Raw genomic sequence first — 23983 nt, forward strand, 5'->3', positions numbered from 1 at the left:
CACACCAATTTTTTAAAATTCCAGACATCAAGTCCCACTGATTATAAACACTCACGATATTTGGCCCCTCTCATTTTCAAAGGCAAATATTATGGGGATTCATGGACTCTCTGGTATGAAAGTCTTTCCTGCCCTTCTCTGCACCACTGTCTCCCTCCCCACCACAGACGGCCATGGTCTCTTTCACTCCCAGATCTCATCTTTGCCCTTCCTTGTCTTCTTCACTGTAGTCTCTTCTCTATTTAGTTGTGGAGTTTGTTCCACAAGTCTTCATGTTGTTGTCTGGGTTATTTACAACTAATGGGAGTGTCATCTAGTTTTTTCTGTAGGACGGAGGAGAGCTTGGGGTCCTCCTACTCTGTCATCTTCTCAGCCAACCCCATCTATGAATGCTTTATCCCCTCTAAGAAGCTGAATTCCTCAAGTCCTTCTGTCTTCTTAAGCAGGAACAAAACAAAACAAAACAAAACAACAGGGTACATTTAGAGCCCATGTAACTGGTGAATATTTTAGGTAGTAAGATAAATGCTGTTCATTAGAAAAATTACCTCAGTGACCAAATTTGCTGGAAAGCAAAATGAAGTCACTTGAGAAATACTCCTTAAAACTTGCTATGGAACACTACTTGCCCTTTTGTTTCTGGGTTCGTATGGAATTGGTCTCCCTTATCTCTTCTGAAGTGACTGTAGTCCCTGGGTGTTACAGAGTGAACGACACGGACCCTCTGGGACCTTTTGTCGTCATATACTGTGCCAGCTGATATGTGTCTTTCTTACTTAATCTTCAAGGATTTCTGACTCGTGCTTTAAAGAAACTGAATTAAAGAAAAATCTATTTTGTGTTTGCTAAGCTTTCAAGGACCATTATATTTTCATAAACCACGGAACAAATTCATCATATTTTTACTGTCCTTCCCCAGTTTCTACAGCAAATAGAACACAAAATTTGCCTTTAACCCTGACAAGAATAGATATCAACTGCAAATATTATTTATGTCACCCTTCCTCTTGGAAGAAAAATAGACTTTTATTTTGAAAATAATGGTATCAAATGTCAGTTCTCATGGAATCAGATGTCAAGTTTCAGTTAATATTTGACATCAGGAAGCATTTTTACCTGAATTTTGAGAGCTAATTTTAATATGTTGTATTTTTAATATTCTAGCAAATATATGTGCTCAAAGATTTGTCAGTGCTTTACATCTACACACCTCTTCAGTCTTTAGTTTCAGAATTGGAACATTTCCTGAATAAGTGATCTTTCTCTCATCTGTAATTCATCATTTCCATCCCAGGAGAGGTGTTCTAAATTCATGACCAGCGTCCCCAATACACACGCATACTTAGTGAGGAACAGAGCGACCTCGAAGGGGGAATGGTAGACTCTAGAGATTTGCACTGTGCCGGCTGTGGCTGAACCACGCCCACCAGCTGCTCACCAGGCCCCAGGGCTACATCTCCAGGAAGCAGGGAATGCCACCACCTCCCTCAACAATTCCACTCTTCTCTGCCCAGCATGGAGGAATAGGCTGCCCAGTAGATCTGGCCTAAGAAGAATGCCTAAAAACTGTACACATAATTCAGCACAGAAGTCTTAAATATTATAGGACCCTTTTCACTCAGTCCAACAAAGAGCCATAATAGAAGTGCTTCTGTTTGAGAGTTTCTGCTCTAGATTATAAACCTTTGAGGTCAAAGACACTGTCTCTTTCACATGATCTCTCCACAGCCTGGCACACAGAGAGTAGGAGTTTGGGAAGTTTTTTTTTTTTTTTTTCTCTCAAATATGCCTGGTTACCTTGTGTAAGCCCTGGGAGACCTACTGCCTCCCTCATGTACTCTAAACCTTTTCAGAACACCATCCTCTCTCCTCCAGGCAGGCCAGAGTCCCTTTGCTCTTTTCTGTACCTGCTTAGGTATCCACAAAGACTTCCTTTTACAGTGGATTATCTTCTTGCTTTCTCATCCTGCCAAGTTGCTCATTTGATTTGGGCCTGTCAATGTTCTGGTAAAAGATGAAGATAGAGGACTTAATCTATCTTCTGTCCTCTGGACTTGTTCCCTGCAAGTCAAGCCAGGGAAGGGATTTAGCAATCCCTGAGCACACTCCCATCTCTGCAGAAGCATTCTGTGCTCTTCTGCTTCCAGCTCCCAGGATCTTTGTGATGCTGTGGCCATTGGCCAAACTTCAAAAAAGTGTAAAGAAAAAAATAATTGCATAATCTACAAATTCCTTGGGGTATGTGTAGGATGTGCATAATAAGCAGATGCTTACCAAGTGCCTACTAGGTACAGGACTGTTACAATTCCTTGTGCTGGGTAGAATTAAAAAAAAAAAATACCTGAAATCTTTAAAGTTCTTAGCTGCCAAGCATTTGATGGAAGAGGCTATAAGGTTAAAATTGAATTGGCACCACTGACAAGTTGCCCTCAAGCGAGCCTTGCTTTCCAGAGTGGTTTCATTCAGATAGAAGGTTTGGCAGTTGAGGGGGCACTGCTGAGCTCTAGCTCAGCATCAGGCATTGTGCTGATGCTGTTGCAAGGTCTCTGGGCTACAGGAGCCCTGTGGCTATATACTTGCTCCAAATACCCATTTCTCAGAACACAGAGATGTGGAACGTTGATAGCCAAGAGTTGCTGGGAGCTCTACAGCAGGACTTGCAGAACATTTCCCCTCCTCTCTCGTTCTCATGTTAGCATCCACACCCTTTCCCCCCACCACAAGGTAGAACCTCTGTGGCCCACGGGAATTAGTGAATAGCTATGCAGAAGGACCCCACACAGTTTTAAAAACAAATGAGTTCAGGGGCAGGGCAAGACATTTCTTCTTCCAACAGACCCTCAAGTGATACGAGAGCACAGAGAAGGCCCTCCCCAAGGCATCTCCCATCCTCCCTCATGGTCAGAAAAATCACCCACAGTCACTTCTCATAGGAGGACTAGCTGCAGCAGATTCGTTATGAGGGATGATGTGAGGGGATTTGTTTGTTCAATTCTCCATTGAAAAATGGGACTTTTCTGGTGCTAATCTCCTCAAAAAGGATTTCTGGAAATATAGCAGAGCCTTCAAGTGATATTTAAACTAATGTGCCTTTGCTTCAGTCAGAGCAGCAGACAGAGCTGAGAGCTATGGCTCCAGTGCAGAATCTGTTTCTGGAAGCCCCTCACCAAACAACTACAGAAAGTATCAGACGTGCCTGGATAACCTCACTGGCACCCGTAAGAGAAAAAGGATCCTAGAATGAACCCAGACACAATCTCTACATCCACACTGTTGTGTAATGCTCCCAACCAGTGAGAGAACCAAGTCCCCCAGGACCCTACAACTTGAGTGCTATTGGCACAGAATGTGAACATAAGCTCTTGATCATGTTTAAAAAATGAAAAATAAAAAAGCAAAAAAAAAAAAATTAAGCTACAAGACCTCAGAAGACTCAAAGTTTTAGTAAGCTCAGGATAGGGAAGTGTGACATGATATCAAGCTGCAGAATAAACAACTAAGCCAAACAATCCATTAGATAGAAATTAGAAAGTGAGGAAAATCCCAGAAGGGCAAAAGAGAGCTAGAATTAAATATGTCACAAAATCTTTGGGAGAAAAAAGTATATTTTTTCCTGAAAAACTTTTGTATGTTACCCTCAAATAAAAGCTCTTATTTATAACTTGCTTTCTAAATATACCAAACTGTTACTTTATGACCAAACAAATTGTTAATCAGAATCCAGCTAAGCTAGACCAGGGTTTGGCAAACGCTCCTGGAGAGGGCTATGTAGTAAATATTTTAGGTTTTATGGGCATACTATCTCTAATCAATTCTATTATGGCACAGTAGCAGTCATAGACATTTGTAAACAAAGGGCATGGCTGTCTTCCAATAAAACTTGATTTATGAAAACAGATAACAGGCTGGTTTTGGCCCATGGGCTACTGTTGGTGGACCCTTGAGTTAGACAAATAAAATAATGGAGACCTCTACAAATATATAAAGTACACAATAAATTTTTACAATATTCAGATCTGTCAAAATATCCTCACCTTCTCCCCTTTTTTATGTGAGTATAGTTGGTACAGTGTTACATCAGTTTCAGGCATACAACAGTGATTCAACAAGTTTATACATTATGCTATGCTCACCACAAGTATAGCTACTATCTGTCACCATACAATGATATTATAGTCTCACTGACTATATTCATTATGCTGTGCCTTTTAATCCCCGTGAATTATTCATTCCATAACTGAAAGCCTCTATCTCCTACTCTCCTTCACCCATTTTGCCCATCCTCCCACCCACCTCCCTCTGGCAACCATTAGTTCATTCTCTGTATTTATACATCTGATTCTGCTCTTTGTGTTTATTTCATTTGTTTTAGATCCAAATATGACTAGAATCATAGGGGTATTTGTCTTTCTCAGTCTGACTTACTCTAGGTTGATCCAGTTGTCACCAAATGGCACAGTCTCATCCTTTTTTTTTTTTTTTTTAAGGGAAAATGCAAACATAGGCCCCCACTACCACAAATTATGCAGTCAGTTGTCCTACATTTGGGGAAATCTCACTCAGGGGTCAGCACATCTGGAAAACAATGGGGAAGCCTCACTCTGGGAAAACCACCTTTGTGATCTTGGTATCTCCCCTGCTAGGTACATATTCATCCTTTTTTTTTTTTTTTTTTTAATGGCAACATTCCATTGAACATGTATACCACATCTTTTTTTTTTTTTAATTTTTCAGTGTTCCAGAATTCATTCTTTATGCACCAGTGCTCCATGCAATACGTGCCCTCCATAATACCCACCACCAGGCTCACCAAACCTCCTACCCCCTTCCCCTCCAAAACCCTGTTTGTTTCTCAGAGTCCACACAGTCTGTCATGGTTCATCTCCCCCTCCAATTTCCCCCAACTCACTTCTCCTTTCCATCTCCCAGTGTCCTCCGTGTTATTCCTTATGCTCCACCAATAAGTGACATCATATGATAACTGACTCTCTGCTTGACTTATTTCACTCAGCATAATCTCTTCCAGTCCTGTCCATGTTGATACAAAAGTTGGGTATTCATCCTTTCTGATAGACGCATAATACTCCATAGTATATACGGACCACATCTTCTTTATCCATTCGTCCGTTGAAGGGCATCTTGGTTCTTTCCACAGTTCGGTGACCATGGCCATTGCTGCTATGAACATTGGGGTACAGATGGCCCTTCTTTTCACTACATCTGTGTCTTTGGGGTAAATACCCAGTAGTGCAATTGCAGGGTCATAGGGAAGCTCTATTTTTAATTTCCTGAGGAATCTCCACACTGTTCTCCAAAGTGGCTGCACCAACTTGCATTCCCACCAACAGTGTAAGAGCGTTCCCCTTTCTCCACATCCTCTCCAACACACATTGTTTACTGTCTTGCTAATTGTGGCCATTCTAACTGGTGTAAGGTGGTATCTCAATGTGGTTTTGATTTGGATCCCCCTGATGACTAGTGATGATGAGCATTTTTTCACATGTCTTCATTGGAGAAGTGTCTGTCCATGTCTTCTGCCCAATCTGTTTTTTGTGTGTTGAGTTTGAGGAGTTCTTCATAGATATTGGATATCAACCCTTTGTACTGTCATTTGCGAATATCTTCTGCCATTCCGTGTATACCATATCTTCTTTATCCAGTCATCTATCCATGGACACTGAAGTTGCTTCCCCATCTTGGCAATTGTAAGTAATACTGCAATAAACATAGGGGTACATATATCTTTTTTCAGTTAGTGTTTTTGTTTTCTTTGGGTAAATACCAGCTAGTGGAATTATTAGATCATATGGTATTCCTATTTTGAATTTTTTGAGGAACTTCCATTCTGTTTTCCACAGTGGCAGTAATAATTTACATTCCCACCAATAGTATACCATAGTTTCCTTTTCTCCACATCCTTACCAACACTCGTTATTTATCTATTTGATTTAACCATTCTAACAGGTATAAAATGATACCACATTATGATTTTGATTGGATTTTTCTAATGATTAGTGGTGTTGAACATGTTTTCACATGTCTGTTGGCCATCTATATGACCTCTTTGGAAGAATGTCTATTCATGTCCTTTTTTAATTGGATTATTTTTGGATTTTTGGTGTTGAGTTGTTTAAATTCTCTATATATTTTGTATATTAACCCCTTATCAGATATATCATTTGCAGATACCTTCTTCCATTGAATAGGTTACCTTTTTGGTTTGTTGATGATTTCCTTTGCTGTGCAAAAGTTTTGTATTTTGTTTTAATCTGAATAGTTTATCTTTGCATTTCATCCCCTTGCCTGAGGATACATGTCTAGAAAAATGTTGCTATAACCAATCAGAATAATTACTGCCTATGTTCTCTTCTGAGAGTTTTATGGTGTCAGGACTCCTATTTAGGTCTTTAATCCGTTTTGAGTTTATATTGTGTATGGTGTTAGAAAGTGGTCCAGTTTCATTCTTTTACAGGTAGCTGTTCAATTTTCCCAGAACTCTTTATTAACAAGACTGTCTTCTCTACATTGTATATTCTTTCCTCCTTTGTAATATATTAATTTCCCATATAATTATAAGTTTATTTCTAGGCTCTCTATTCTGTTTCATTGATTCATGTGTCTATTTTCTTGCCAGTACCATACTGTTCTGATTACTAGAGCTTTGTAGTATATCTTGAGCTCTGGAATTCTGATATCTCCAGCTTTGTTTTTCTTTCTCAAGACTGCTTTGCCTATTTGTTTTTGTTTTTGTTTTTTTTATAAACTCTGCAGATGGTCACATGGAGCTTTATTGTAGTGGAATGACAATGACTTCTCCACTGCTTGGGAATACGGTGATTTTCCTGTTTGGCCTATACTACTTTTTCTATAAAATACCGATAACAGTAACTATTAGCCAAGGGTTTTGAGTTTATTAATGAGGTAATGTATATATGGGGCTTGATATATTACCTGATATATGATTAATAGTACTACTAATATTTTTATTATTATTTATTACATAACTAGTCAGTCACATTTGAACACATTGTATTAGTCAGCTAGGACTGCTGTACTAAAAAAAAAAAAACAAAAAACAGAGTTGGAGTGGCTTAAACAACAGAAGTTCATTTTCTTACAGTTCTGAAGGCTAGAAATCCAAGATCAAGGTTCTGGCAGATTTGGTTTCTGATAAGAGCTCTCTTCCTAGCTAGCAGACTGGTACCTCCTCACTGTGTCCTTGCATAGCCTTTTCTTTATGGGTTCACACTCCTGGTGTCTCTTCTTCTTCTTAATATATGTATGTATATACATATATAAAAAATGTATATTTATTTTGTATATATGTTATGTACATATATATTTACATACATACAATATTTAATATTTACACACATACAATATTTATATTGTATATATGTACATATGTATGTATATACATATGTATATGTATATATTTATATACATATTCAATATATATATTTTATATATAGATATAAAATATATATTTTATTAACATATAATGTATTTTTTTTTTTTATTTTCAGCGTAACAGTATTCATTGTTTTTTCACCACACCCAGTGCTCCATGCAATCTGTGCCCTCCCTAATACCCACCACCTGGTTCCCCCACCCTCCCACCCCGCCCCTTCAAAACCCTCAGGTTGTTTTTCAGAGTCCATAGTCTCTCATGGTTCACCTCCCCTTCCAATTTCCCTCAACTCCCTTCTCCTCTCCATCTACCCTTGTCCTCTATATTATTTGTTATGCTCCACCAATAAGTGAAACCATATGATACTTGACTTTCTCTGTTTGACTTATTTCACTCAGCATAATCTCTTCCAGTCCTGTCCATGTTGCTACAAAAGTTGGGTATTCGTCCTTTCTGATGGAGGCATAATACTCCATAGTGTATATGGACCACATCTTCCTTATCCATTCATCCGTTGAAGGGCATCTTGGTTCTTTCCACAGTTTGGCGACCGTGGCCATTGCTGCTATAAACATTGGGGTACAGATGGCCCTTCTTTTCACTACATCTGTATCTTTGGGGTAAATACCCAGCAGTGCAATTGCAGGGTCATAGGGAAGCTCTATTTTTAATTTCCTGAGGAATCTCCACACTGTTCTCCAAAGTGGCTGCACCAGTTTGCATTCCCACCAACAGTGTAAGAGGGTTCCCCTTTCTCCACATCCTCTCCAACACACGTTGTTTCCTGTCTTGCTAATTTTGGCCATTCTAACTGGTGTAAGGTGGTATCTCAATGTGGTTTTGATTTGAATCTCCCTGATGGCTAGTGATGATGAACATTTTTTCATGTGTCTGGTAGCCATTTGTATGTCTTCCCTGGAGAAGTGTCTGTTCATATCTTCTGCCCATTTTTTAATATGATTATCTGTTTTGTGTGTGTTGAGTTTGAGGAGTTCTTTATAGATCCTGGATATCAACCTTTTATCTGTACTGTCATTTGCAAATATCTTCTCCCATTCCGTGGGTTGCCTCTTTGTTTTGATGACTGTTTCTTTTGCTGTGCAGAAGCTTTTTATCTTGATGAAGTCCCAGAAGTTCATCTTTGCCTTTGTTTCCTTCGCCTTTGGAGACATATCTTGAAAGAAGTTGCTGTGGCTGATATCAAAGAGGTTACTCCCTATGTTCTCCTCGAGGATTCTGATGGATTCCTGTCTCACGTTGAGGTCTTTTATCCACTTCGAGTTTATCTTTGTGTACGGTGTAAGAGAATGGTCAAGTTTCATTCTTCTACATATAGCTGTCCAGTTTTCCCAGCACCATTTATTGAAGAGACTGTCTTTTTTCCACTGGATATTTTTTCCTGTTTTGTCAAAGATTATTTGACCATAGAGTTGAGGGTCCATATCTGGGCTCTCTACTCTGTTCCACTGGTCCATGTGTCTGTTTTTATGCCAGTACCATGCTGTCTTGGTGATCACAGCTTTGTAGTAAAGCTTGAAATCAGGTAACGTGATGCCACCAGTTTTATTTTTGTTTTTCAACATTTCCTTAGCAATTCGGGGTCTCTTCTGATTCCATACAAATTTTAGGATTATTTGCTCCAGCTCTTTGAAAAATACTGGTGGAATTTTGATTGGAATGGCATTAAAAGTATAGATTGCTCTGGGCAGTATAGACATTTTAACGATGTTTATTCTTCCCATCCAAGAGCATGGAATGGTCTTCCATCTTTTTGTGTCTTCTTCAATTTCTTTTAGGAGTGTTCTGTAGTTCCTCGAGTACAGATCTTTAACCTCTTTGGTTAGGTTTATTCCGAGGTATCTTATGGTTTTTGGTGCTATAGTAAATGGAATCGATTCTCTAATTTGCCTTTCTGTATTTTCATTGTTAGTGTATAAGAAAGCCACTGATTTCTGGACATTGACTTTGTATCCTGCTACATTACTGAATTGCTGTATGAGTTCTAGTAGTTTGGAGGTGGAGTCTTTCGGGTTTTCCATATAAAGAATCATGTCATCTGTGAAGAGAGAGAGTTTGACTTCTTCCTTGCCAATCTGGATACCTTTTATTTCTCTTTGTTGTCTGATTGCTGTTGCTAGGACTTCTAATACTATGTTGAACAAGAGTGGTGAGAGTGGGCATCCTTGTCGTGTTCCTGATCTCAATGGGAAGGCTGCAAGCTTTTTCCCATTGAGGATGATATTTGCTGTGGGTTTTTCATAGATAGATTTGATGAAGTTCAGGAATGTTCCCTCTATCCCTATACTTTGAAGAGTTTTAATCAGGAACGGATGCTGGATTTTGTCAAAAGCTTTTTCTGCATCAATGGAGAGGATCATGTGGTTCTTCTCTCTTCTCTTATTGATTTGTTCTATCACATTGATTGATTTGCGAATGTTGAACCATCCTTGTAACCCAGGGATGAATCCTACCTGGTCATGGTGGATAATCTTTTTAATGTGCTGTTGGATCCTGTTTGCTAGGATCTTGTTGAGAATCTTAGCATCCATATTCATCAGTGATATCGGTCTGAAATTCTCCTTTTTGGTAGGGTCTTTGCCTGGTTTGGGGATCAGGGTAATGCTGGCTTCATAAAAAGAGTCTGGAAGTTTTCCTTCTGCTTCAATTTTTTGAAACAGCTTCAGGAGAATAGGTATTATTTCTTCTTTGAAAGTTTGATAGAATTCCCCAGGGAATCCGTCAGGTCCTGGGCTCTTGTTTTTTGGGAGGTTTTTGATCACTGCTTCAATCTCGTTACTAGATATCGGTCTATTCAGGTTGTCAATTTCTTCCTGGTTCAATTTTGGGAGTTTATAGTTTTCCAGGAATGCATCCATTTCATCTAGGTTGCTTAGCTTATTGGCATATAACTGTTGATAATAGCTTCTGATGATTGTTTCTACTTCCTTGGTGTTAGTTGTGATCTCTCCCTTTTCATTCTTAATTTTATTAATTTGGGCTTTCTCTCTTTTCTTTTGGATTAGTGTGGCCAATGGTTTATCGATCTTATTGATTCTTTCAAAAAACCAGCTTCTAGTTTCGTTGATACGTTCTACTGTATCTCTGGTTTCTACCTCGTTGATCTCTGCTCTAATCTTGATTATTTCCCTTCTTACGTGTGGAGTTGGTTTGATTTGTTGTTGATTCTCCAGTTCTTTAAGGTGTAGAGACAGCTGGTGTATTCTGGATTTTTCAATTTTTTTGAGGGAGGCTTGGATGGCTATGAATTTCCCCCTTAGGACCGCCTTTGCTGTATCCCATAGGTTTTGGAGTGAAGTGTCTTCGTTCTCATTGGTTTCCATAAATTGTTTAAGTTCTTCTTTGATCTCCTGGTTGATCCAAGCATTCTTAAGCAAGGTGGTCTTTAGCTTCCAGGTATTTGAGTTCCTTCTGAACTTTTCCTTGTGATTGAGCTCCAGTTTCAAAGCATTGTGATCTGAGAATATGCAGGGAATCATCTGTCTTTTGGTATCGGTTGAGCCCTGATTTGTGATCCAGTATGTGGTCTATTCTGGAGAAGGTTCCATGTGCACTTGAGAAGAATGAGTATTCTGTTGTTTTAGGGTGGAATGTTCTGTATATATCTATGAGGTCCATCTGGTCCAATGTATCATTCAATGCTCTTATTTCTTTATTGATTTTCTGCTTCGATGATCTGTCTATTTCTGAGAGAGGCGTGTTAAGATCTCCTACTATTAATGTATTCATATCAATATGACTCTTTATCTTGATTAATAGTTTTCTTATGTAATTGGCTGCTCCCATATTGGGGGCATAGATATTTACAATTGTTAGATCATCTTGGTGGATAGTCCCTTTAAGAATGATGTAGTGTCCTTCTGTATCCCTGACTACCGTCTTTAGTTTAAAATAGCCTTTTCTTGGGGCGCCTGGGTGGCTCAGTGGGTTAAAGCCTCTGCCTTCGGCTCAGGTCATGGTCCCAGGGTCCTGGGATCGAGCCCCGCATCGGGCTCTCTGCTCAGCGGGGAGCCTGCTTCCTCCCCTCTCTCTCTGCCTGCCTCTCTGCCTACTTGTGATCTATGTCTGTCAAATAAAGAAATAAAATCTAAAAAAAAAAAAAAAAAAAAAAAAAAAAAAAATAAAATAGCCTTTTCTTTATGGGTTCACACTCCTGGTGTCTCTTCTTCTTCTTAATATATGTATGTATATACATATATAAAAAATGTATATTTATTTTGTATATATGTTGTGTACATATATATTTACATACATACAATATTTAATATTTACACACATACAATATTTATATTGTATATATGTACATATGTATGTATATACATATGTATATGTATATATTTATATACATATTCAATATATATATTTTATATATAGATATAAAATATATATTTTATTAACATATAATGTATTATTTGCTTTAGGGGTATAGGTCTGTGAATCATCAGATACACATTTCACAGCACTCACCACGGCACATATCCTCCCCAATGTCCATCGCGCGACTACCTCATCCCTCCCATCCCCTCCCCTCCAGCAACCCTCAGTTTGTTTCCTGAGATTAAGAATCTCCTATGGTTTGTCTCCCTCCCGAACCCATCTTGTTTCATTCTTTCGGTCCCTACTTCCCATGACTACCTGCCCTGCCTCTCAAATTCCTCATATCGGAGAGATCATATGATAATTGTCTTTCTCTGATTAACATATTTTGCTTATATAATAGAATATTATGCTGCCATAAAAAAAAAACAAAACCCGAAATCTTGCTACTTGCAATAACATGGTTGGAACTAGAGGGTATTTGGAGTCTTTTATGGTTCCATACAAATTTTAGGATTGTTTTTTTCTAGTGTGAAAAATGTTGTTGGTATTTTGATTGGGATTGCATTAAATCTGTAGATTGCATTGGGTAGTGCGCACACTTTATCAATACTTGTCCTTGCAATTCATGAAAATGGAATATCTTTCCATTTGTGTCATCTTCAATTTCTCTCATCAGTGTTTTGTAGTTTTCCGAGCAGAGGTCTTTCCCCTCTTTGGCTATGTTATTCCTAGGTATTTTATTATTTTGGGTGCAACTGTAAATGGTGTTATTTTCTTAATTTTTCTTTCTGCTACTTCATTAATAACATACGGAAGTGCTACTGATTTCCATATATTAATTTTGTGTCCTACAACTTTATGAATTCATTTATTACTTCTAGTACTTTTTTTGGTGGAGCTTTAGGATCTTCTATGTATAATATCATGTTATCTATAAATAGTGGCAGTTCAACTTCTTTCCCATTATGAATGCCTCTGATTTCTTTTTCTCGTCTGACTGCTGTGGTTAGGACGTCCTGTGTTCAATAAAAGTAGAGAGTGGACCTCTTTGTCTTGTTCTTGAACTCAGAGGAAAAGCTCTCAGTTTTCACCAGTGGGTATAATGTTAGCTGTGTGTTTTTCATATAAGGCCTTTATTATGTTGAGATATATTTCCTCCAAACCTACTTTGTTGAGATTTTATCATGAATGAATGCTGAACTTTATCAAATGCTTTTCTGCATCTATCGAGATGATAATATAATTTTTATCCTTTGTTTTATTGATATGGCATATCACATTGTTTTGTAAATATTGAACCACCATTGCATTTTTTAAAATTAATCTCACTTGATCATTCTGAATGATTCTTTCAATGTATTATTGAATGCAGTTTGCTAATATTTTGTTGAGGATTTTGGATTTATGTTTATCAGGGATGTTGGCTTGCAATTTTGTTTTGTTTGGGAAGATTTTTTGGTGTGTATTTTTTTTTTTTGAAATGTCTTTTGGTTTGCTTTTTTTGTTTTTGTTTTTGTTTTTGTTTTTGCAGTACCTTTGTCTGCTATCAGAGTAATGCTGGCCTTGAATGTATTTGGGAGATTTCCTTACTCTTCTATTTTTTGAGATACTTTGAGGAGAATAAATATTAACTCTTCTTTAAATGCTAATGAATCCACCTGGTCCTGGACTTCTATTTTTTTGGTAGTTTTTTGATAACTGATTTCATTTCATTATTAGTAATCAGTCTATTCAAGTTTCTATTTCTTCCTCATTCAGTTTGGGAGATGGTATGTTTCTGGGAATGTATCTTTTTCTTCTAGATTGGCTAATTTGTTGGCATAAAATTTTTCCTGGAATTCTCTTACAATCCTTCATATTTTTGTGGTGTCAGTTATTCTCCTCTGTCATTTCTGATTTTATTTATTTGGCTCCTTTCTCTTTTTTTCTTGCTGAGTCTGGCTAAGGGTTTATCAATTTTGTTTATCTTTTCAAAGAACCAGCTCTTGGTTTAATTGATCTTCCTATTACTTTATTAGTCTTCAAGTCATTTATTTCTGCTCTGATCTTTATTATTTCCTTCCTTCTACTTGCCTTGGGTTTTGTTTTGTTTTGTTTTGTTTTGTTTTAGTTCCTTTGGGTGTAAGCTTAGTTTATTTGAGCTTTTTCTTGTTTCTTGAAGTAGGTCTGTATCACTGTATATTTCCCTCTTAGGACTGCTTTCACTGCATCCCAAAGATTTAGGGCCATTGTGTTTTCATTTTCATTTGTCTCCATGTACTTTTTTTTTTTCTTGATTGCTTCATCGGACCATTGGTAGTTTGTATCATGTTTTCACCTCCATGTGTTTGTGTTTTTCTTCCAGTTTTTTTCTTGTGATTAATTTCTAATTTCATACCATTGTAGTTGGAAAAGATGCACGGCATGACTTCAGTCTTATTACATTTCTAGAGGCTTGGGTACCTGGATGGCTCAGTCAGCTAAGCTTCTGCCTTCAGCTCAGGTCATGATCTCAGGGTCCTGGGATTGAGTGCCACATCAGGCTTCCTGTTAGGCAGGGAGTCTTCTGCTCCCTCTGCCTCTGCCCCTCCCCCTTCCTCATGCTTTCTGTCTCAAATAAAATATTTTTTAAAAACAAAAAGTAAATATGTAGAGGCTTGTTTTTTGGCCTAACATGTGATTTGGTCTGGTGAGTTCTCCATGAGCACTTGAAAAGAATGGGTATTTTGTTGTGTTTGAATGGAATGTTCTGAATATATCTGTTATGTCCATCTGGTTTAATGTGTCAAAGACATGGTTTCCTTGTGGATTTTCTATCTGGATGATCTGTCCATTGATGTAAGTGGGGTGGTAAAGTCCCCCTACTTTATTGTATTGTCATCAATTTCTCTCTTTACATCCATTAATATTTGCTTTATGTATTTAGATACCAGTGTTGGGTGCATTGGTATTTATCATTGTTATATCCTCCTGTTGGATTGATCTCTTTTATCACTATGAAATGCTCTTGTCTCTTATTACAGTCTTTGTTTTAAAGTCCATTTTACCTGATATAAGTATTGCTACCCCAACTTTATTTGTTGCTTCTACTTTCATGGTAAATATTTTTCCGTCCTTTCACTTTTGGCCTGTATGTGTTTTTAGGTCTGAAGTGAGTCCTCTATGTGCAACATATAGATGGGCCTTATATTTTACCCATTCCACCACCCTATGTCTTTTGACTGGAGAATTTATACCACTTACATTAAAAGTATATATAGATGTATACTTATTTCCATTTTATTTTTTTTCTGATGGTTTTTGTAATTCTTCTCTGTCTTTATTCTTCTTTTGCTCTCTTTCTTTGAGTTGGATGAATTTCTGTACTGTTATGTTTGGCTTCCTTTTAATTTTTTTAAATCTATTGTAGTTTTGGGTTTGTGGTTACCATGAGATTTATATATAACATCCTAAGTAAATAGCAGTCTATATTAAGGTCATTGGTTATTTAAGTTAAAACATATTCTTAAAAAAAGAAAAAAACTTCCATTTTTACTACCTCCTCCACATTTTATGTATGTGCTGTCATAGTTTATCTTTTTATTCATTATTTTCTCAAATCTAATTATGACTATTTTCCACTTATAGAAGTCCACTTAACATTTCTTGTAAGGCTGGTTTAGTAGCCATTATATCCTTTAACTTTTGTTCATCTGGGAAACTATCTCTCCTTCAAATCTGAATGATAACCTTGTTGAGTGTTCTTGGGGTAGGATTTTTCCTTTAGCACTTTGAATATATCATGCCACTTTATTCTGGCTTTCAAAATTTCTGATGAAAAATCAGCTGATGACCTTGCAAGTTTTGCCTTGTTAAGTAACTTTTTGTTTCTCTGTTGCTGCTTTTAATATTCTCTTTATCTTTAATCCTTGACATTACATGTCATAGTGTGGACCTCTTTAGATTCATCTTGTTTGAAAGTCTGCTTTTTGGGGGGTGCCTGGGTGGCTTGGTGGGTTGGGCCTCTGCCTTTGGCTCAGGTCATGATCCCATGGTGCTGGGATAAAGCCCAGCATAGGGCTCTCTGCTCAGCCGGGAGCCTGCTTCCCCCTCTCTCTCTACCTGCCTCTCTGCCTACTTGTGATCTCTCTGTCAAATAAATAAATAAAATCTTTAAAAAAAAGCCACTCTGCTTTTTGGAATTAGACATCTATTTCTTTCACTGGTTTAGGAAATTCTCAGCTATTATTTCTTCATACATAAGTTATATACATAAGATATATATACACACACACACACACACACACACAAATTATATAAATAAACTTTTACCCCTTTCTCTCTTCTTTTGGGACCTCTACTGTGTCGATATTTGATGTTGTCCAAGAGATTTCTCTATCTTCATTTTTAAAAATTCTTTTCCATTTTTGTTCCTCAGCTGTGTGCTTTCCATTACCTGGGTACATTCTTCTATATCCTCTAATCTACTGCTGGTTCCCTCTATTATGTTTTTCATTTCAGTTATTGTATTCTTCAACTCTGGTTGGTTCTTTTTAGTATTTTCTATCTCTTTATTGAAGATCTCACTGAGTTCTTCCATTCTTATTTCCAGCCCACTATCTTTAAATTCTCATTAGGTATATTGCTTATTTCCATTTCATTTAGTTAATTTTCTGAAGTTTTTTAAATTTTATTTCTCATTCTTTCTTTTGGAGCATGTATCTGTCACATTTTGTCTCTTTTTTTTCTGTGTATTAGGCAAAACACTAATTCTCCTAAATTTAGAGGAATTCTCTTGTTTGGCCATCCCTTATATAGACTGTATGTGCTTTGTGACTTTTCCTGGCTGTTGTAGACTGCAGGTCTTTGGGCTTTCCAGGTAATGGGCACCATGTCAGGAAAACTAAAAACTGAAATCAATGCAAGCCAGGGTGCCCTAGAGTTCTATGTGCTGAGTGCACATTAGCAGAACAGGTGAAGCTGCAATAGGCACAAGTTGGGGTGTTCCAACTCTCTCCACGGTGCTTTGGCAGGGTAGCTGAGGCTGAGGCAGTGTGTGGGCTGGGAGGTCCCTGAGTTCTCTGTGCAGAGGATTCCCTAGCAGTATAGTTGAACCTAAAGTGGGTGCTACCCGGGGGACCCAGTGCTCTACAGACAGAGGGTGCTTTGGTATGATAGCTGAAGTGGATATAAACTGGGGTATTTCAGGACTCTCCACACAGAGGTGCCCTTAAAGAGTGACTGGAGCCAACATGGGCATAAGCCAGGATGTCCTAGGGCACTCTGTGCAAGGGGTACCTGGGAAGGACAGCAAACACTAAAATGGGCATAGTCTGGTATGAACTGTGGGCTCTCCACACAAAATGTGCCCTGGCAAGACAACTGAAATGGTTGATAGTCAGGTTTTTCTGGGGCTCTCCCCTCTGAGGGTGACCTGGAAGGACAGCTAAAGGTAACCTAACATGCTCAGTGTAGGGGGTAGCCTGCCAGAGTGGCTAAAACTGATGCAAACATGAACCTGGGGTTCCTTGGGCATGCCAGACAGAGTGCACCCAGGCAGGGAAGCTGGACCCAAAACATGTTAGCTGAGAGGTTCCAAAATGCTCTGCAGCAGGGATGCCTTAGCAAGCCATCTGAGACCTGCAGTGTTGCATTGTGCTTTGCACTTGTGTCACATTAGCACAAAGTCTAATTTGTGCTCTGATTGTGAGTACTAATCAAGGGTGTCCTAGTGTGCACCATCCTGGGACCACCTTGCTAAGATGCCTGGGACTTGTGTGGGCTAGGGGTCTAGGGCTCACTGAGGCAATAGGCCCATTAGGATACCCAGACTGTGTACACTGGTCTCTGCTTTCAAGGTGAAGGGGGGTAGGGAGCACAGATTGTGACAGTCAGCCCTGTCAGCATTCCAGCAGCTCCTCCCACTCTTTGACAGAGTTCTAGGGTTGATTCTTTTATGTTAGTTGTTCTTTTAAACCATGAGGTCATGGTTTAAAGAAAACAAACCAAAAAAAGTGGCTTTTTTTTTCTCCCGTGCCACAACATGATTAGGGCTGGTGTGGGCTAGTGGACCCAGAACTCACTGAGGCAGGAGGCTGCTTATGGCATCTGGACCCTGTTCTGGGCTTTAAAGTAGAAGAGGAATGTAAACCCTGTCCTTCTCCTGTCCCTCTGGCAGAGTTCTAGTGCTGGCTCTTTTATATCCCAGTCACTCCTTTGAACCATGGTTGGTTTTCTGTGCCCAAGGACAGAGGAATCTGTTCCACCTACCTCAGTACCACTCCCACCCACTGCCATTCACACTGATATCTGTACCCACTTTATAGTCCTCAAGCCAAGAGGGCCAGCAAGCAAGACAAAGAGTCACCATCCTGGGAGGAGTGACAGACTATGTCAGGAAAGTCAAAGCTTCTTCTACACAGTAGGAATAGCTGTCTGATACCCAGGCAATCCACTGAAGTATGTGTGAGTACTCCTTGCCCAGCATTAACAGTAAATAGGCATGGTGGCCAGAGGCTCAGTGATAAAAGTCTGTGTCACCTTCCTAAGTGAGCCATCTAGACCAGATGAGGTCCTAGCCAAAAAAAAAGGTGAGAGGAATAGGGAGGGGAGGTCGAGAGTATCAGTACAGCCTGAAACCAACGGCAGGAGATTAGGTTCTTTGAGTACCCACCCCTTCGAAGTTGTCTCAGGGAAGGAGCCCTATCAGGATCACAGAGGAGCGGTTTTCAGGGTGACCATATTATACCAAACAAGTAGATATGAGCAGCACAAGTAGTAGGCTTTAGTGGATGCTATAGTACGCCACCCAGACTCTTCCTTCAGAGCCAACGCTCATTTTGCCAAATGTCTCACAGCTGAGTTCAGGAATTGCTATCAGTTCAAGGCAGTAAGTGGTCTTACCCAAGATTACACCCGTTCTTTGAGGGCGCTCCCCAAAAAACTTCTTGCTTGACAAACATTTCCACTCAGAGTCCCTTCCCAGGGAACCCACCATAAACTAGCAAGTATCATGTTGTTGTAAGGAGTCAATAAACAGTGAAAAAGCTGTGAAAACTGTAAGTGCAATATAAATTTAACATGGCATTCTAATAGTTAAGTACTATCATTAGTACTTCTTGGTTTCAAGATGTCTTCACCAAAGAGAAGTTAATGGTCTTGCCATATTTGTCCTCAACAAAGAAAATTTTTACATAATATTAGTGAATACCTTGTGGAATAATATTCTGAACTTGGTCTCTAGAGCCAGAGAAATCTTTATCTTTTACTATATTTTATTGAATGAAGATACTAGGGATTGTAGACTATGACATAATGCTTTTTATCTATGGAACATTTTATATTAGAATTAATGAAAGAGCTAATTTAAATTTAATTACCTGTAGATTTTTGTCACGAATCACTTCTGTATATATGTTGTGTAAAATAAATTGGTTAAAGTATTTCTAAAACTTGTTCACATGTAGAATCTGACTCTCCTGAATCATGTTAGACGCAGAGTCATGAATGTCCATGTTTTTCCACACTATATCACCCAGTGACCACCAATCTATTGAGAGCATGGACAGCGCAGCATTTTGTAAGAAAATTCACAGAGAACAAGAGACACGGGCTTTACAGTTCTGCAGAGCTAGGCTATTTTAACTCCAACTTTAGGAACGATGCTAAATCAGTCTGATATACCTCTTCTCTCACCATCTCCACAACAGTTTGCTTCATGGGGGTTAAAATCCCACTGCTGCCTCTGGGATTTTCTTCCATACACTTGGCACACATTCTGCAAGTTTTCATCCTAGCACTGATGTTTATGACCAAACTGAAACAAACAATGATAACTGTCACATGACTGCTAGCTGGCTAGAGCAATTGTAAAACTCCATCAGTTTGAAGATGCAGCATGATGTCTGAGAAAATAAAATGTAAAATAATGTTTGCTTCAGAATCAGTGAGATGGAATAATCTTTTAAAAGCTGTCTTCTAATACAATAAAATAGTGGTATTCTCCTTATATGGGTATATTGTAAGGGCTAAATAAGATCGCCCAGAGGGCTTCGTTAGCATGTCTGGCATATAGTGAGCATTTAGTAAGTGATATTTTCTTTTACTGTTGTTGTGATTATTAGTTAACCTCAGCTGAAAGATGCCTGTTCATCAGTAACACATATTACCGAGCTCAGGATTAGTAGCTGAAAAGTGTTACCTACTAGATGATTTTTATCTCTCACCAACAGAAGCATGCTTATGAGTTCTCAGAACCTGCTTTCTCCATTTGGTTTTCTATTTTATCCCTGGTATAAGCCTCCTCTCCTTCCAGGCCTGAAATTCTTGCCTTCCTAAGGAAAACAATGAAAAGAAAGGGGCTGTCTAGGAGACCAACACACACACACACACACACACACACACACACACACACACACAAATACACAGAGGTGCTCGTCAAAGCTCTCTCATTAACTAATATTAATCAAGATTAATATCATCACTAGGGTATTCAGTAAAATTCAAAATAATATATGTTTTTCTGAGATCTAAATTTAAATTTCTGTGCCATTACACATAAAATTTTTGTACCAAAGACAGATTCCTCAATGAATATTCAGATTATCATATTACATTGTCCCATTATTATTTTAAAAAATATAGTTACCAAATATGTCAATGTTCCATGGAAGAGGAGGAAAATCTCTTGCAATTGCTCTTTCAACTCTATGGCTACCCCCGTGACCACTAATGTCTATATTATTTATAGAAACCAGAAAATTGTGGGTTTTATTCTCTTTGATTATCATATCACTCCAAAACCTCTTTCTTCCTTAGACACTTCCTATCCTTCCTTTTAAAAACTGAAAACCTTCTAGCAATCATTTTCAAACACTTCAATTTTGCTAATAATCAGGGAGTCAGATCGGGAAAGACAAACACTGAGAAACATGCATAAAGTAAATACTAGTAAAGAGATGGTAAAGGAAATACCATCTCTTTCCAGACTCAGAACAAGGTAGATACAAATCCAAATTTCACATTTCACAGACAAATAGGACTTTGTAGGTGACCATATACTAAACAGTGGATGGAATATCAAATTCACTTGCCATATGTAGGATTTCACTTGTTGTCGATTGCAGATTTCATGTCATGATTATGCATATGAGCTGTGATTACAAAATACTGAGATTTCATAAAATACGCATGAAAATAGGAACAAATGTGCACCAATATAAATATATATATAAGTATATATACACATGTATATGTAGTATATAAATATATATATACTATATATATGTGTGTGCGTGTATATGTATATACATACACACATTTATATATATATAATATATATATTATACATAATACACACATTAGCTTAGATCCTAATCCCACCCTTGCTTAGTACCAAAATGGCATAAGACATGTTAGCAGAGTTGCTTCCTCTCCCTAATCCTGTCACCTATCCTATCTAGCAGCAGAAAATATGCCACGCCATTCCTGAGCTATCTGAGAACGATCTAGCCTCGTCCTGTTGCCACAGTCTCTTCTATTTCCGCACACAATCAGAAAGAAAATCATGGGTTGGACTGTGTCAGAAGTAGTTTTGTTGATACTTGAGATTTACCAAGTCCATAATATTAGAGACTCAGTAGAAGCCCCAGTCAGTGCCTGACTGATACTGGAAATAGCCTGACAAGTTAGTAAGACTGACACACGATATTCATTATATGCTCTAAGAATTACTTTGCCTGAACAAATTCCACATGCAATGTCAGGGCCTGGCTGGGGGAAGAGGCTCAAGCTTATAAGAACCAGCTCTGCAAATAGGCCACTCAAGAAATTGGCTCACCAGTAATAGATGACTGAAATTGGTCTGAAGGGCTGGCCTTTAAATACCCAGAGAGGGAAAATGAAACTGGAATTACCCAGTTAGTCTGAAAGAAAAAATGGGGGGGAAAAACCCTGTGAATTATGATATGACTCACAGAGAAGCACATTAGTCAGGAGAGTGACACAGGAAAGGTTCAGTCCCAAAACTGTAAGAGCACAACCCTGGCCTGAGAAGAAAAGGGGTTATTTTAAGGGCAGATGCTGCCGCTATAGCCAGATGGTGATTAGCATGCTGAATGGAAAAGGGGAAAATCAAGCAGAGCTTTGCGGGAATTTGAAATCACTTCCATTATAGAACGCCATTTCTCTTGCTGGCCGTGACTTAATACAGGTCCGATCCATTCATTTAGACTCAGATTTAGAAACTTAGATTTGGGTAAGGTCACCAAGCGAGAACTATGAGGAAATGGGACCATCTTACTGCAATTCTCTAAAAATTACACAAAAATGATAATAAATGAAGAATTTAAACCATTTCCTCAGATTGCTTTGGCCATAAAGGGTATCAGGCTGTCCCCATGAGTTGTTATGTGAAAGCATATTACTCATTTAATGCTATATTTAATCACTGCACAAGACTCTTTTAAGACAAGCCTTCTTTTAAAGGAACACTCCTCATCTTCCTAGGTATCCTTGAAGGAGCGCTTTATCCAAGCTCCAGTTTGCACTTTCCCAGCCTTATCTGTCTGTGTGAAGAGCTAATGTTAGGGTATTCTTTCTGAGTGTCTCCACAGGACTTCATTATGTTGTTCCCGGCGTCAGTGCAGTGGGGCACAGTCTGTAGTAATGAAGAGTTCCACATCCCAGGGCAGGAGGAAGGGTCACAGTTCTTGCTGGCTCCATCGTCTTAATGCTCATTGCCTTGGATGTTCAGTATCTGAACAAGGGTTTTAAATGGGTTTGAAAGAAATGTAGCAGGAAAGGTCCATTGTAGTTATTTTGGATAGATGATAAAGCTCCCCAAGTGGAAAGTCAGGGGAGAGGGCTGGCAGCTTTCAGATTCCACGTTAAGTGCTGATTCTATGCCCATTAGTACTGTAGATGCACAGAAGGAGGAAAACCCCATCCTGCCCTGTAGAGCTGAGAAGGGCATTTGCAGTGTCATTGGGAGAAAACAGAGAAACAAAAGAACACCTGTCAGAAAGCAGTAAGTGCTCCTTTTAAAGAAAAGAGCTGATAAGTTCTAAGGGCTCCAGAGTCCTGGCAGAAAACATCCATGGGGGATGTGGGCTGGCCATGACACAGTTAAAAGGATTGGGGATGGTGGCAAATGAAGACCTCATGCTCCATTGACAGAAGGCTTCCTCTTGGCCAGGCCAATAGCTGTCATCCACAGTGTTATGGAATATTCACTTTTTTCAGAGATGCCAGACATGAAAATGTGTGTGTGTGTGTGTGTGTGTGTGTGTGTGTGTGTGTTGACAATGAATCCATACAATATTTAATTACTAAACAGGCCAAACAAAATGTCTATACCTCAAACTGCCCATCAGCCTCTATTTTGTAACCTTGGGAGTTTCATTCTTTGGGGGTCCCTAAAAATAAAAGATATGCATAGAAAAGATAGGTTAAATAAGGAAAGAAAAAACACAAACAGTTGGTATCATAGTTCATATGTTGCCTATTTCCCCAGGCCCACAAAGGCTTGGGCATATTTATTGAGGTGTTTGCTAGCTGCCATATTAGAGAAGGTTTGAAATTTTTGTGACTTAACACCATGAAATGACATAAAATAAAAATAACACAATTATTTCTTGCTCACCTGACAGTTCAATTTGGTGTTGTGTGTGTGGAAAGAAGGCAGGGAACGGGGAGGGATGGAGTAGACTTCTTCTTGAGGGCCTACACTCTTCACCACATGATTCCCTAGGTTGCTCTGAGAAGAGGGACTAAAATCTTGTCTCGATTCAACCAGCCAGAAAGGCAAGGGGGATTGATCTTGAAGTTTTTATAGGCCACTCGTAGACGTGATGTAGAGTACTTCCATCAGTTTTGGCCAGTTGGCCAGAATTCGGTCCTCTGACTGCACCTAAATGCAAGTAAGAATGGAAAATGTTGGTTGTAGCTCAGAAAATAATAATAAGGAAACTGGTTTGAAGAAAAAAGATCTATGCCACTATTAGGGATTAAAATGGAATGATTTTGGCGCTAGCAAACTGGGTTTTCTCTCTCTCTTGTCCCTATTTGCTGCTGTTGAGTGTTCGCTCCAAATCTTACCCACTTACTTCTCGGAGCTTTGCCTTTCCATAATTAATCACAATATAATTATCTAAATTTTGACTTTTGAGGATGAAGTCTATTGTGCTCTCACATCTCTTCATAGTCTTAATTATGTTTTAAAATTTCCTAAGAATATTTAGGCTTGCTTTGCTCCCAACCATGGTATCCTGACTCTGT

The sequence above is a fragment of the Martes martes genome (genome assembly GCF_963455335.1).
Source record: "Martes martes genome assembly, chromosome: 3".
Lineage (NCBI taxonomy): Eukaryota > Metazoa > Chordata > Mammalia > Carnivora > Mustelidae > Martes > Martes martes.